Here is a 15790-nt window from a genome sequence, read left to right on the forward strand (position 1 = left end):
GATGAAGACAATAATTAGTGCAAGCTTCCTTTCAGAGCTGGTTTAACCAATCTATAGCTCTGATGAGACACACTCAAAGAAAAATGAGAGCTGCAAACAACACATATAAGGAAGATTCTAAGAAACTTGGACTTCCCATGCTGTAAGTAGCACAATAAACACCTCAGAAAACCTACTTTACACTGTAGATTCCTAAATGGGAATGCACTTAAAGGTCCACACTTTTCAAGATATCTAGCAAGTTCTTATTGCTGCAACACATCTAGAGGGATAATGATCTTTACACATCTTATTCATCCTTTTCTCTTATTGAATTCAGAATTTAGTAGAAGATCATCTTGCTAGAAAGACTGAAAATTGACACAGTATTTGTCTCTTGTCCTTGATCTCCAATTCCGCAATTCGTAATAATTGTGTACCTTGTACTTGCTATCTCCACTATCTGTATCAGTCAAATCTTCATCTAACAACCGTCTTCTACCATGAGATCATTATCGAAGTATACGTGTAATATCCACTGATAGTGAACTGCCATCCATCATTTTCAGGTACAAAAGTAGGTGGAACTTGATCTTCTAATTGTGTTTCCTCTTTAGACACTCGGTCATCTTCAAAATAATCATGATGTAGAAAGATATTCATCACCAGAAATAAATCTTGCGAAACTTTTTAACCTAGTGTTTGTTCTTGGGTACAATGTATTTTTGAGCATTGTTGAGGTGCTGCAGAAAATATCGATGATCGATAATGAATCTTCAACCCCTAATTTTATTCAATACTTGAATTTGAAATGTGAATACGACAATTGATCCATTTGCACAGCCTCATTGTTTTCTTGAATGTTATAGAAATCGTTAAACTTGTAGCTGAATTTTACTTTCAATATCATTTTGTGTAGATGCTTTGAGTAATCCCTCAAAGATAGAGAAATTCCTCCAATTCTTCTTTTGTTGTGCAACTAGTGTCTTCTTGCTTACAAAATATATTTTGATCCTCCTCGTGTTCTATGGATGCTTAAGATAGTTTATCCTCATTAGAAAGCAAATGATATGTGGTTATTTGAAAACAAGTCATCATGAGGGGGCTTCACCCATGGATTTTCCTCATGTACTCTCTTCTCTTTAAGACTTTTCTCTATTATAGTAGTTTGATTCCATCAACATTTAGAATCATCGAATATATTTACTTTTCAATGTCAAATTGCTTTGTATTGATCACATCCTGTTGTAAAGTGGCCATCAAGTTCCTCTTCAAGATGTTGAAGGTTAGACAAAAATCTTTGATAATCTAATTTGGAAGTTGCCATGAGATGTCTTGTGCAATGTAGCTTCAAACACTATTTGAGTGTCATGTTTGGTAATCTCATTAGAGAGAGCACAAATTATTATATTATATGAGGTTCCTCCAAAGAAAATTATTGAAGTAGAGAAGGTAGTTTGAAATGAACGTTTGTCTTGTTTCTTCGAAACATACCCCTGATATTGTTGCAATAGAGCATTCTGTTTAAACTGTTTCATGTTTGTCACATTGTTTACCACTCGTTATAGGAGAGAAGATGCCGAACTTGGGACCATTTGCTTGATTAGGTCTTTTATGATATCCTTGATAGTGATCATGTCATCTCCAAGCTTGACCTTTTGTGCTTGGGCTTCTTAAAGCTTATCAGTTTCACAAGTTTTATTAGGAAGGAATTCTTGAATTTGAAGGGCTTTGATGAAGTAAGTTAGTAGGATTTTTGGACATGGCCTTAAAGTATTAACTGATTCTTCTTACAAGTTGGAATAATCATGGTACAAACAATAAACTCCCTTATGGACTCACTGTTACCCTTTTTTCTAAAGTGATATTCTTCATCAGGTTTGAAGTGTGATTGAAACTTCATGTGCATGGTTTACCAATTGTTGATGCAACCTGTAGTGAGTTGATGGAACCATTTTGTTGTTGCTCCAACCATGCTATTGTTTACTTATACATGTTTAATTTTCATAGCAAACAGGTTTATGAGTAGAACACAAACAACGTAGCAATTTAGATAAAATGCATACAATTGGCAGACAGATATTTCATTTCAATTCTAGTGTAAAGTCTATACCATAACAATATGAACTTGTTGCAAGCTAGATATAAATAGAGCTCAATGGATGGCTAAGGCTGCCAACAGTCAGCAACTGGCAATCTTTTGAGGCAATTTATTATACCGCCAATTACTAATTAACTAACAAAGTATTATTTAGTTACATGTGGAAGATTTGCTGACTACATCAGCCCTGTTCCCCCCCAATAAAATTTCGTCTTCCAGATGATAGAAACCAAAATGGGGTACAATATACATGAGGAAAACAAAGAAGAGGGGCAAGGGGATGCCCTTAGAGCCGATGAGACTTGTATAATAGGCTGTTGTTGCAATTGTCGGAGAAATTGAGTGGCTGCCATCTGCATTTGTTGTGATTCCAGTACCATGTCACCTACCTCCCTTAACTACTTCCTTGCTTTCTCAAGTTTTGTGTCCTTCCCTTTCATCCCTGCTTGCATGGTTGCCAATTGCGAGTCCTTTTGTAACAATAGCTCAAGAAGTTGGGCCATAGACTCTCTAAAGTTGTCACTTGTGAATGATCCTAAGCAAACTGCATTTGGCTCTTAACTGCCTGTTCGGAATAAGCCTTCTATTCCTACTTGATTTGCTGAGTGGCCTTGTTTTTGGCTGTACTAGTCTCCTTCAATGCCACAATGAGGTGGTTGTGGTGTAATAGCAACTTTCTAAAGTAAGTGTCTATGTCAAGCATATGAAGAACTCGACCATGACAATTGCCAATGTGTGACCATAGAGGTTGCCAGGCGTTGTCGTTTCCATTATCTCCACTCTTGGGCCGTGAAACATCTAAAAACTCTAATGGAATTCTCTTTGTATGAAGCCAAGGAGCTTCTCTGCTACATGGGTTACAAAGGGATTCTAGCCAATATCTAGGCTCCTACTGATGGCTCCTATCGAGTCATAAAGAGATCCATCTCCTCCAGTTGGCAACCATATCTTTGCAATTTGCCAACCAAATCATGTAGGTTTGGCTCATCAAATTGTAGCACGACATCCTCCCATTCAATCAATGGTGCTTCTATTGTGAAGCTGGTACCATCATGGGCTCAACTATGTTTGTGTCTATTAAATCTGTCTAGTGCTCTTCTTGCCAATCTGCTTTTGATTGTGCTTCCTTGGGATTCATTCCCTTCTCTACTCCTATCACCATTCGTGTGATTTCCTACATAAATTTGGGAGACTTTACTGGTGTGGCATTTGATGGTTCTAATTATTGCAGCCAACTGTTGATGGTAGCATGAATATCTCCTTTGATACCTTCAACTGGTGATGCTTGACCCTCAACTGATATTAAATCTCCCCCCAAAATGTACCCCTCCTTCAACTTGTGTTGTCCCATCGCGTACAATTATTATTGCCTTGCCGATGGTGGGTCAAATAGTACAATCAATGATGGTGACATCACCTTGTTTGTTGTTATTTCCACCTTTGCATTTTGTCCTATCATCGATGGGTATGTGGTTTTTCTTGGTGGTGCCATAGAAGGTAGTGGCGTGAGTGTTTGAACTAGAAGTGTGGTAGGCTGAAATACTACTACCGATGTAACAAGTATGATTGCCACAATGTCTTCATTCACCTCCATGTCCTCTATGTCACCCTCTTGACCAATGACTGCCAAGGTGACTTCAGCAGCATTATCACTTGCTAAAGATACCTTAATGGTATCCTCTTTCTCCTTACTTCCACTGCTAGGAAACTCTTCCTATTGGCGCTCTTCTTGGTGTGTTTTTTAAGGTTGCCATGATGTCTTCATTTTCCTCCATGTCCTCTATGTCACCCTCCTGACCTATGACTCCCAAGGTAACTTTAGCAGCATTATCACTTGCTAAAGATACCTTAATGGTATCCTCTTTCTCCTCACTTCCACCTAGGAGACTCCTGTTGGCACTCTTCTTGGTGTTTTTTTTCCCAAGTGGTTGATCACCTCATGTGAGCATGTCAAAGTGTGTCCAATATAAAATAGCTAGCAAGGATAGTTCTACTCAATTGAGTAGCCGGTGTTAATCGGTCCATTCCTTTGGGGTTACTTGGACTTGTATGGCATCTAGAAAAAGGCCAATGACATGTTGTGCCACATAAAATTATCTGTGCTCCAATGAGAGAAATTCTTGAATTTTGTCAGACATGCCAACACCCGTTTGTATACTTTTCCCATGCCCATTTGCCATGAGACTAATCTTCCATATTGTAATGTCTGATGCATGACTTGCCCTTGTGAGGCAACTTTCTATTACATGTAAGGTGCACTTCCAAGCAAATGTAGACAAGGTCTTCTTCACCCCAAGGCTACTACTATTATGCTAGATTCTATTCCAGTCTTTTCCTGATAGGTCGTTTTTGCATACCAACTTTATTTGGTGCGTCTTCTACTCAATTGTCATCTTTCTTATTTGTTTCTTTGGTACCATTTCTAACTTTGGTGGTATCTTGAATATTTGCAAGTGGCTGAAAAGAAATCGTAATAGAACAATGGACACAATAGGGAATAGTGGTTTGCTGTTGTAACATCCCCAACAAGATATTTTCTCGAATTTCTCAAAGAAATATCAAAATTTCTTGCAACAGATTCCACATTTACCAGTAAAAATACCAGAAAATATCCAGATGAATGTATATTTTCAGATATGAATATTACATTAGTCTTTAGTAGAACAATACCAAAATCCAATCTTAAATACATAAAATAATAGTCAGATTGGAAAACTAGAAAAGGAATTTAAGCACCAGTTAAATACCTGTGTGATATGGGGTTTTGTCTACTGCCTCCAAGCCCAAGGGTTTCTGTCCTCAAACTGCTGAAAGCTGAAGCTTTCCAGAATTCTCCAAGAGAGGAAAGTAAAACCAATAACATAAACTATCCTCCAAATGAGCCCTTTCTTCTTTTTATGCCCAACCCGGTGACTCTTCACATTCTGTAATATCCCCATCAAAACAAGATCTTTACAATTAAAAAATATTAATGAATGATTAAAAATAAATAATAATAAATAAAGGTATAAAATAATGATACAATATTAGTATTGATATAATTATAACATTATAATCATGTTATAATATATTAAGTAGGGAATTAATCAAATAATAATTAAATGTTATGATTAATTAATCAGAATATATAAATTGCATTAATATTAATAATATCAATAATATAAATAAAAACATTAATCATAATAACATTATTAATAAATAATAATATCAAACAAATAGACACCTTTTCTTATTTAAAAGTATATTAAGGAATACAAAACTTGAAAAATAAACATACAAGAACACAGAGAAATAAGAAGGGAAAAACAAGATATATACAATTTGTCTGCAAAAAGCTTAATAGAGAAATATGTAATAAAATATATAAGGTCCTAGAAGGGGACATCACAATTGGTATCAGATCTGTGTATCCTGCCAGCCTGCAAGATTACAAAAAAAAGTAACTAAAGTAGTAACGATTTTGAAGATGTCTTTATCTGGTTTGAGGAACGCAAATTTCATTTCATCCTAGACATCTTGCAAAGACAAATTTGCATAAAACAATCATACTCAAAGGTCTTTATGATTCTGAATATTGGAGTTCTCAAATATTTGTGGACCTGACTATAGTTATGAAAGTATATTGCTGAATATTCGTTATAGATGGTAAAGGTTGTTTACTGTAAATTTTTGCCGCCAACCTTTAACTTCGTAAATGTTGGCCGTCAGAAATACATAAAAGGATTATATTGCATATTGTTGTTTGACACACAAGGTTCCATTTAGATTATAATAATTATTTGTGGTCGAGCTTTAATTTAATATTCGAGGCTCTGATTCCTTTTGCCATAAACTTCTTGGGAAATGGCATTTTTGAAACCAGAGAAAAGTATATCTTTCCAGGGAAATCGTGGGCCTGGTATAGTTAAAAGAGCTCATAATAATACTTGCTGAGTGGAGCGCACCTTTGTAGTCGTCGTTGGTCATGACTATTGTAACTTTATGGCCTACAAACCTCAATTCATGCCGAGGGATTTTCTTTCATAAAGTTCAACATATATATATATATATATATATTTAAACAAAAGAGTCATGGTAGGCAATTTTTAATTTTATTGTGTTGAGATATATATATATATATATATATTTCCAAGGGCTGCGACAGATTAAATAATTAAGTGGAATGTTATCTAGAGGTGTATGTGCCATCAAATGCATCATTCAATATATCTATAGTTGATCTGATCACAATTGAAAAGAATCTTTCCAATGTTATTTACAGGCTCAAAGACATGGAGTTCTGTGTGTGCTTCTCAAGCTCATAGTTGCAGAGATAGAATAAAATTAAACTTTGTTGCGGCATGCCATCATATTACTGCAGGGTTGAAGGTTGGAGGTTCACGGTCTGTTGGTGCAATTTGAATAGCCTGTTAGAGACACAAGATTATCTACAAGGTTGTCTTCACCATCTTATTGACTAAGCATGAGCCTAGAGTTAATCACTGAAGGGTACTTATGAAGCATTGAGTGTCATACTGAGAGAAATCTTTGATTAATGTAATACGAGTTTAAGGCTACAATTCATCAGAGGAAATTTATTGAGTTGATTATTGAGAGTTTATAAATTAAGTCAAAATTTCTTATGGGGTTCGGTTGTTTGGCTGTAGCATCCATGCTGGAGGTAGTTGGTGATTGTAACCAAACACAAACTTCTTAGCCCATGGTTCATCAGATAATTACTTCTATAAATTCATGCTTATTCTATGAGGTATTGCAGAGAAGATGATCTCAAAAGAAAATCTTGAAGATAAACCTAGATAAATGGAACTAGCAAAATTTTGAAAGTTAATACCACTGTGGAATAACTTGAAGAGATCGGTTGGTTGTCAAATATTTGATCTGGAAGTGAGTTGTTTGAATTACTACAACACAATAACGACATATATAACCCATATCCAACAAACATATTATTTCACACAATGCCTAGAAAGGGGAATAAAACAAATAAGAACCATTCTGAAATCCATGTCTGATGCAATCAGACATAAATGACACCATCAACGCAAAAGGAAGGATTCTGCTAAGACTTATGTATCTTTGAAGTATGTTATTTATTAACCAATTCATTTAAATAATATCCATGCTCAGTGCCATTATAATTTAATCTAGAAGGAATAAGTCGGGATACAATATGACAAAGGCTTGTATAAATCCAACCAACATGTTATCTCGAGATGGGTTGTAACATGCTGATTTCTAGTAGCCAATTAATCCATTACTTAAATGTAATATCTTTACAATCTTAACTGAATGAAAGGAGTGACAGTTATAAGAGTTACTCTACACATTCACAAGAAGGGGAATTACGAGTCTAACTATAATTACAATTCATAAAACTGAAAATTAAAATAATATTTCTAATCTACGTTCACATGAAATATTGTTGAGACTACCACATTTATTTCATTTCCAACTCATGATTATTTAGTGTAACTGAATCCTAATATCTAATGTAAAGAAATAATAGAATTTAATTACATATCTACATATATCAAATGAAATGCAGGAACATGAAGTAAGTACCCAAGTAATGTAGATAATGTCCTTGTGTTTTGCAAGCCTTGGCATTAGGGAGAGAGGAGAACCATTTCCATGGGCTTAACCTCCCAATCGTGGAGCCTTAAGTATCTCCACACAATCTCTACCGAGAAAGACCCTCCCTACTTTGGGATTAGGCTTGGGACACCACTGTCCTGCCACTGAGCATCCTGGTGTTAAAGTGTCAACTAGTTAGCTGGCGAGGTTGCGAACACCTCCTATCAACCTATCTTCTAATTGCTAGCACTCTGACTTCTAGTTATCACAACATCAATCATGCCACTAACCTATCTTAGCCAAGGATATAGGTGGGCAATATATATAAGCCCGATCACCCACTGCTCGACTTGACAACAAGCATGATACAATGGACTACCATGAACTGACTTAGTTATTTAGATATGATTATTGTTATTGATCTATGTTTACTTTTTCATGCAAGGGTATTTCCATTCTCACCCTTCATCTCTGTAATGCCCCGTTCGGAGATCTTTGGATCAAGGATAAACAAAGGTTAATATTTAAAAAAAAAAGCAAGATTCGACAACATCTACTTACACTAGAAAGCAATGAAAGACTAACATAAACCAACACCAAAGATCCCCAAGCGTCACTACTTACCAACTTAGAATAAAAGATCACCCGAATTATGAGGAAACGCAAAGGAGATGTTCATTTTGAACCCAAAGTAAAAGTGTCTAGCAATGTTAAACATAAATGTCCATTACCAACTAACCATAACATAATCAAGAATAGTAAGCAAAGACCCTCAAATATTCATGCACAAGACAAAGGCTCGAGGTTACATCACTCATCTACTGGACACCATGCTGAAAGACAAATGCTGAACCTTGAAATTTGGCTAAGTTTGAAATCCTGAAGCCCTAAAATTTGACTAGGTTTGAAATCCTGAAGCCCTAAAATATTCTAGAATACTTATCTTAACTCCTAGAGGGCTGGAAGCTATCTCAAATGAATCTTTGCATGTATAAAAGATATCTTAAGTATAAGAATCTTATACTTAAATGATATATTTTATACACCTTGTAACTGATCTAATTTGATCCAAGAAGATGCAGAACTTGAAAGGGTATTCAAAACCAACATTCAGATCTTCGGAAGATAAGTGTAAACACCCTCTGTTAGTTGTGCGAGAAAACATTGTTATTGTTGCATGAGCTTTCCCCACGAACCAAGCAAGTTGCCCCACCAGGCTCGCGTGAGACTTTGCTCTGCCATGCTAGTAAGTACATACTCGTGTGAGACTTTGTTTAGTTGCGCGAGAAAATGCCCTTCCCAGGTGATAGAAAACCAACAACACAAAACCAAAGCAAGAAGAAATGCATAAAAACACGAAACCTCCACACTGGGGAGTAATGAATCCACGTAACTCGAGGTATGATCACTCAAGAGCATAAAAGTAAATCTAAGAACTTGAATAAAGCTAAAATACACATTGCAATAACATACATCCATCTAATCAACATCATCAATCTACGAAATGAGCATAAACAACGTTGTTGTGAAAAGGAAAGAACACACGTGTGATATAACCAACTCAATTCAACTGTGCTCGTTTCCACTTGACCATAATGACATCATGAGATCTCAAGGATCCTAACCATACCCTCAAGCATGAATCTCAATTTGCCAACAAGATTGTTCGAGTTGTCTTGTGAGATATTTCTTACCAATAAGCCATCCAATAACATCACATGAAACGTGAAACTTTTAACATGCTAATATACCAATAGCATCACTAATCCAAAGTAGTGGTAAGAAGTCTCAACTAAGCAATATGATATATCATGATAAAGGAATGCGTCGACATACTAAACATTATCTAAACATGATATCAAATGTATTCAAGGTAAAGTGTAAATCATAGGGAAACATACTCTAGATACATCGAAGTACCAAGTGAACATCCAACATCAGCCTCAAACAAGAAGTAGACCATCTCTGTACACTAGTCCCTAGTAGTGGTATAGGTAGCTACGCATCCCAACCACGTGGTACCCATAAGCCCACTACCTTCGTGCTCTCAGAGATAATGACCCGACCACAATCACATGAGACAAACACCCACGGCTAACACACGCCGATCAAGTATGATACCAACATCTTTATGCTTATGAAGACAATGCAGTACATCAAGTCACTATTTAGATTCACTATAGGATAACTATGTAGGGACTCAAGTGGAGTGTAAGTCACTTGGCATCGAAAAGCCCAAGCTATTTGTGGTGCGGAAGGAATCCCATAGGAAACCATCACACCGATGTGGAATGAGTCCCTCAGGAAACCATTGCACCATGCCCTCGGATTGACCGCACAGGTACACAACCTCAGATTAATCGCACAGGTGCTCTCTTATCTTATCATTAAATTTTATTACCCATTTATAAATTTAGTTATCACTTGTTAGGACTTCTGCACACTACCTTATCGGAATATACACCGGGGTACACGGGAGAAGCCACTCCAACGCCTACTCTACATACCCATGCTCATCACACAATGAGTGCCCAAAAGCAGTGCAAGTTCCCAACCCAGCCGCCAAATGAACAATCCCTCAACTGGCTTATATTTGGGAGTTCAGGTTTTGCAAGATCTCATCATACGCATGCCAATGTGTTCGTGTGTGGGCACAACCAACTTCACAAATGCAATCACATAATACCAATGCAAGGGTTGGATATGAGAAAAATAACAAATGAAACAAGAGAATACCAAGTGTAAAACACTCTCAACTATACATAATGTCAGGAGTATGGATTCAACACGAATCCTAATGCAAATTGTTGTCTTGCATTTTGTCATCACAAAATGTAGGTACTTTTCAACTTAGTTTCGCATTTCTTTGAGTTTAGTTCATTATTTTATTGGATAGTATTGATCAACCAATCGATTTCAATTGATATAATGAATCTTTTACTGGAGGCTTTTGTCAAGTCTTTAGTTTTTCTATTTTTCGAGCCTATGCTTGATTTTTGAAGTCTTTGATATCCTTTTTCTTGTTTTTGAGAGTGTGTTTGTTGGCTTTTAGTCATTTGGTTTTACTGAAGTCATTGCTTTCGGTTTTTCTTTCGATTTGATCTATCTTAGGGCTTAATCGGAGTTCACAATCAAAAGATATGATCGTTTTAGTGCCCAAAAAGTGGACCTTTTAAGTGCAAGTGGATGAATTAAAAATATCATGTTATATTTTTAAGTTGAGATTCGCTTTTTAGAAAATATAACATGAATTTATTTTATGTTATGTTTTAAGTTACTTTATCATGTCAATTTTTTACTTAAAAATAACTATAGTGCACTTTATGTTATATTTTTAAATTGAGTTGCTTTTTGATTTTTCACCTAAGTGACTATTAACTATATAGTTTGATTTAATTTTTGAGTTTTAAATCAAATGCTCTAGTAAATATTACTTTTAAAATAATATTTGTATATACTATATTAACTATATAGTGTAAGTATTATTTATATGCTCCATTTGAGTAATATTTATTCAAGAATTAAATTGACATGTGCTTAATTCATCACTTAAGTTGTGCAAACATGTCTACAAGCACATTTTAATTCAAAATATGTCATTGCACCTAAAAGGTGCGATTTTGAATGGAAATGTTATGTTACAACACCAATAACATGTAATTGCATATGTTTTAAAATGTGCAAAGGCACCCAAAAGGTGCATTTTTGCCCATAAGACCCATTTTTGTGTAATTAGAAAACATGTATATATGCACCTAAAAGGTGCATTTTTTTTTTTAATAGCATATTTTCAAAACATGCATATACACCTAAAAGGTGCGTTTTGCTTATGCCTCCATTTGCAAATATGTCACTGCGCCAAAAAGGTGTGTTTTGCCTTTGATGTCATTTTAAAAACATGTCATGACATAAAAAAAGGTGTGTTTTGCCTTATGGAGTTCAATTTTGAAAATTCTAAAACATGCAATAGCACTAAAAAGATGCGTTTTGCTTTTGATGCCATTTTTAAAACATGTCTTTGCACAAAAAAGGTGCGATCTGCCTATAAAGCACATGCAAATGCATCTTGAGGACCCGTTTTTGCATTTCAAGGGCAAAACGTCCATGTTTATGGCCTCCAAGAACACATTTTTAGTGATCTTGCCCAAATTTGTTTATGAAATGTCTTGAAATCATATCCTCTAAGGATGTCTTTGCAAATCCAAGCATCCTCATGCTTTAGGCGTTGATTTTTCTCGCCCAAAAACGTTTCATTTTAAGCTTGGGGAGTCACCTTTTTTTACCAAAAATGCCCATATTTGGGCATTTGAGTCCATGTTTTGGCTCCAAGGAGGGCCGTTTTGTCTTTCTATGGTGTAATAGATGCATTAAGGGCTACTTTTTTGCATTCCAACGACAAAAACGCTGCATGTGATGCCCTTGGGAAACCACGTTTTTATCAAAAACGGGTTTAGGATGCGTGTTTTACCAAAAATGCTATATGTGTTGAACTGTGTTGATGACGTTTTTGGGATTGGACATGAAAAATGCCTCATTTGCTGCTTATTGGTTATTTGTCATTGAAGGTTTGAAGAGGTCCAAGTTTGTTTGAGAAATTGTCAAAGTTGGAACTTCATTCCCTTTGTTTTTAGCATTTTAATCTTCAAGTAAGTGGACATTTTCCTTTTTGCTTATCAATTCATGCTTATATTGCTGATTTGATGCATCTTTTAGCTCGATGCTTCACATTTGTTGATATTGATGCCATAAAAAGTGCATTTTCTCTTTAAAAATGATGAAAAGTCTCATTTCATACTTTTGGTTTTTTCCCAAATTCTAAATTCGAGTTTGGGTGTTGAGGTATCTTGCTTGTTGACATGTTTGAAGGTACATGTTTCTTTTGTGTTTGTTTTTGTGTTTGCTTGCTTGCTTTCTTGTTTTTCTTCATATGGAAGAAGTTGCAAGTTCTTTCCCAAGAACTTGATCACATTTCATTTGACTCCATCTTCCATCAATGAATGCAAGTGCATCTTTTCATTCCACCTCCATCATTACATGCAAAGGCACATTGCATCATTTCATTTCGTATCCGCCATTACATTACATAAGCAATTGCATGTAATTTCCCATTTCATGTCACAACACATTGCATCTCATATTTTGCGTCCAATTAAATGTAAACTCACTTTTCATCCGCATTTGCATGCAATCTCACTTTTCATTCCTAATTGCATGTCACATATACATGTAATTCACTTTTCGTGCAATGACATTTTGAAATCCCATTTTTGACTCAAAGTCACCTTTTAAAAGTCAAAAGTTTTCATTTGCACGGATTCACATGCACTCCACTTTCATGTCTTAAAGCATATTCATAAACGCTTACTTCCATCCCATATTTTCATCCTCCCAAGCTGTACTCCAGCCTTCACCTATGCATCTTGTCTCTTTTCAAGATCATCACATTAGATCTTTGAAGTATCTAATCCATTCTCCGAAGCTTTGTTGTTGATCAAGAATCAATGCTTTTATGGAAGCAATATCCTGTGATGATGTGTTCACATTTTGAAATTTTCATGTTGCAGCACAAGCACAAAGGATACCCTCATCTACAAGATCGAAAGGCAAAATGAAATATTAGTATGAGAAAGAGTTTATCTATTCTTGATAGTGTGTCAAATACAAAGATCGAGCATATAGATATGACCGATTTTTTGCGACAGATAGAAACTCCTACTAGTCATGAAATGAAATGTAGCAAAAGGAGTTATATTCATTTGGTTTCTTCTTTTCCTATGGCTGCCCTAGGACTAGAATTTGTTCTTGGATGTGCAAACGTTTTAGTCCGAAGTCAAAAACCATCAAGGATGTTGATGGTAATGAAATTATAAACCTTGATCCTGAGGTAATTGAGCAGATTTTCAAAGTGTCATAGAGTGCAGAGTGTGTAGATTTGACCAAAGAAACATCTTTGGAGATATGGAATGTGAATAAGGGAAATTATTAGAAGTAGGTTAATCTATATTGGTTGGATTCCAAGAGAAACAATTTCTCAAGTTGGCCAAAAACCATTCACAGATCTAGTTTCAAGCGGGAACACAAAGACCTAATTATCCTTTTCAACAGGATATGTGGTCTCAAAGATTCTAATGATTTTGAACCATGGATGTATAAGTTCATTTTCCAAATCATTGATAATAAGGAACATATCTTTTGGGGAGAACTAATCAGATTTATGAGTAGTTGCTCAATATAGGAATGTCGGCACTGTTTTCCATGAATTCCTATCATCTATATCGCTGCTGCTATGGGATCTTTTTCTGGGCTTTCAATTTCAAAGGAGATCGCCTTCAAATTCTAGCTAAGGAGTGTTATGATCAGATTACTCTGACTAATAGTAAATACCATTACAGAAGAGTTCAAGATGCTTTCTTTGGATATTTTCGGTGCTTGTTTGATAGGTAGGTGTCTGTCAAAAGGGTGTCAGATGGGGCTTGGGACAAGGTTAATCAATATGGTTGCATCTTTATCTAGTTTCCAACTTTTACTTATTTAAGAATTGGGTATTTCAAAGGAGAACCATATAACTTACCTAGGTATGCTACCGACAGGATTGTTTCAATGGAACCGGTAGACAACTAATGGAGGTACAATCTGATCAACATGCTTTGCATAGACTAGGTTTTGGTATTTCTTTTGTCAAGCCCTTGGTGTTTGGTCATTACATGATTAATTCTGTACATGAAGCAAAGGCCATGGAAGCAAAACTTCAGTTGGTTACATTGAAGAAGTTAAATGTCAGATTTGATTTTGATTACAAAGAGATGAATTCAAAAATCAAGAGAGCATTTACTCATGTCCATTGTATAGAAGATATTTGGATTAACATGTAGACGGAGTTGGATATAATGAAAATGGACTATTGCAGGTTGACTTTGCAGTAGATCATTGATCTTAATATGCTTGAGATCCCATCTGATTTTCAAGTTGAAGACGATGTTAATATTCTTGATCCAAAATATCATTACGTTGGTTTTGATAAACGATGCCCTTTCCCTATTTAATGGCAACAAAAGAAAGGTACATCTATCCTTAATAGATTTCAATCCATTGTGGCAAACACCACCAAGTGGTTGAAAATCGAAGGTCTTAAAAGGGTCAATCCAAAGTTGGGTTTAGATTGTGGAAGTTTTGGTCCTCTTGGAAGGAAGTCGCAATTAGAAGTTGGCAGTAAAGATGGAGCATCTTCTTCTGATATAAAGAAATTCCTCAAATTCAAATTAAAAGGCAGAAAGAGATTTAAATCATCTCAAACCCCTGAACAAGTTCATGAGTTAGAAGAAGAATTTGAGGAGGAACTTGATGAAGAAGATGAGGAGGAAGAAGGAGAAGTCATGATCATATCTCCTCCAAAACCTGCACAAACTCATGAGCCATCCATGTAGGAAGCACCTTTTCTGGGTACGATAGATGATGATGTGGATTCATTTTCCATTGTTTTCAGACCTTCCATCCCGACCTTAGAAGTCAATACGTTGGCTCTTCCTATATCTTTAGCATTGCCTTCCATTTTAACATCTAAATGATGTGAACATTTAAGGAATGTGTTCGAGGATTTTCCAACTCTTACAGAAGGTCAATTTTCTCAACTTGATATATACTTGACTGGTTTTGAGTTGTTCATGACATAAACCTCCTATCATGCACCTATGAATTCAGCTATGCAAATTGAATCTTGCTCAGTCACAACGAAGAAACAATCAAGATCAATGCCAATGGTCTCCACTGGACCTGCTTCCATAGATGAAAATTTTAGTTTGCCTGCATGGTTGAGCAGGATTACAATGAAGAGAAGAAAGGTTGTCGTACCCCTAGATGACCTTCCTATTAAGAAAACTAAGTCCAAATCTTTGAAAGATAAGATTGTTTCAAGGATCTTAGTTGATTCTAAAGAACTTACTCGTTCTGCTTACAAATTCACCAAGGTAGAAGTTGGAAAGCAGTCACGAATGGGTTTCTTACAAGATGCTCAAGATGCTCTTACTAATGTGTGTCAAAGAGCAATCATGAATTATGGGAAAAGAAAAATCAGCTCAAGCAGGAGGTTGCTTGTTTAAATGAGGTTATTCAACAACAATCCTCACAACATGTAGTTAT

The 15790-nt window shown here is 35.7% G+C and overlaps 1 protein-coding gene and 1 long non-coding RNA gene across 3 annotated transcripts in view; one reads left to right on the forward strand and one right to left on the reverse strand.

Moving 5' to 3' along the window:
- Positions 1-15790, forward strand: part of AMY2 (alpha-amylase-like 2) — a 113190-nt gene that overhangs the window by 25949 nt on the left and 71451 nt on the right. The gene's annotated exons all lie outside the window — the stretch shown is intronic.
- The window catches only part of LOC149578365 (uncharacterized), a 111642-nt gene that overhangs the window by 24848 nt on the left and 71004 nt on the right, over positions 1-15790 (reverse strand). For both annotated transcript variants that reach the window (XR_016364377.1, XR_016364378.1), the window contains one exon: positions 4828-5004. This is a non-coding gene — a long non-coding RNA (uncharacterized LOC149578365). The remainder of the gene's footprint in view (positions 1-4827; positions 5005-15790) is intronic.

Source organism: Cupressus sempervirens, chromosome 1 (assembly GCF_028749045.1).
Source record: "Cupressus sempervirens isolate cs-2001-9-10 chromosome 1, ASM2874904v1, whole genome shotgun sequence".
Lineage (NCBI taxonomy): Eukaryota > Viridiplantae > Streptophyta > Pinopsida > Cupressales > Cupressaceae > Cupressus > Cupressus sempervirens.